A 1,261-nucleotide genomic window follows, 5' to 3' on the forward strand; every position below is an offset into this window, starting at 1 on the left:
ATACATTTTCTTCCACACAATTATTGGAAGCAACTAAGGGTGGAACATCAAGAGCACTCCATCATCCTTCATGAAATCAGAGAAGATCTAAAAGCATTGAAGGAGGAGCAACAAAGGCAAGGAAGAGACATAGAGGAGCTCAAAAGCACCATTGGTTCTTCAAGAAGAGGAAGACGCCACCCTCACTAAGGAGGACTCATTCCTTAATCTCCTTGTTTATTTATTTTCCTGTTTTTCGATTTTTATGCTTTATGTTTTTTTATGTTTTTGTCTTCATGATCACTAGTATTTAAGTGTCTATGCCTTAAAGTTATGAATGTCCTATAAATCCATCACCTCTCTTGAATGAAAAAATGTTTTAATTACAAAAGAACAAGAAGTACATGGTTTCGAATTCATCTTTAAAACTAGTTTAATTATTTTGATGTGGTGATAATACTTTTTATTTTCTGAATGATTGCTTGAACAGTGCATATGTCTTTTGAAGTTGTTGTTTAAGAATGTTAAATATGTTGGCTCTTGAAAGAATGATGACTAGGAGACATGTTATTTGATAATCTGAAAAATGATTCTTGAAGCAAGAAAAAGCAGCAAAGAACAAAGCTTGCAGAAAAAAAAAGAAAAAAAATAGGCAAAAAAAAATAGAAAGAAAAAGAAAAAGCAAGCAAAAAAAAGCCAATAACCCTTAAAACCAAAAGACAAGGGCAAATAAAAAGGATCCCAAGGCTTTGAGCATCAGTGGATAGGAGGGCCTAAAGGAATAAAATCCTGGTCTAAGCGGCTAAACCAAGCTGTCCCTAACCATGTGCTTGTGGCGTGTAGGTGTCAAGTGAAAACTTGAGACTGAGCGGTTAAAGTCAAGGTCCAAAGCGAAAAAAAAAAAGAGTGTGCTTAAGAACCCTGGACACCTCTAATTGGGGACTTTAGCAAAGCTGAGTCACAATCTGAAAAGGTTCACCCAATTATGTGTCTGTGGCATTTATGTATCCGGTGGTAATACTGGAAAACAAAATGCTTAGGGCCACGGCCAAGACTCATAAAGAAGCTGTGTTCAAGAATCATCATACTGAACTAAGAGAGTCAATAACACTATTCAAAACCTGAAGTTCCTATAGATGCCAATCATTCTGAACCTCAATGGATAAAGTGAGATGCCAAAACTATTCAAGAGGCAAAAAGCGATAAGTCCCGCTCATATGATTGAAGCTATGTTTCATTGATAGTTTGGAATTTATAGTATATTCTCTTCTTTTTATCCTAT

Source organism: Arachis ipaensis, chromosome B09 (genome assembly GCF_000816755.2).
Source record: "Arachis ipaensis cultivar K30076 chromosome B09, Araip1.1, whole genome shotgun sequence".
Lineage (NCBI taxonomy): Eukaryota > Viridiplantae > Streptophyta > Magnoliopsida > Fabales > Fabaceae > Arachis > Arachis ipaensis.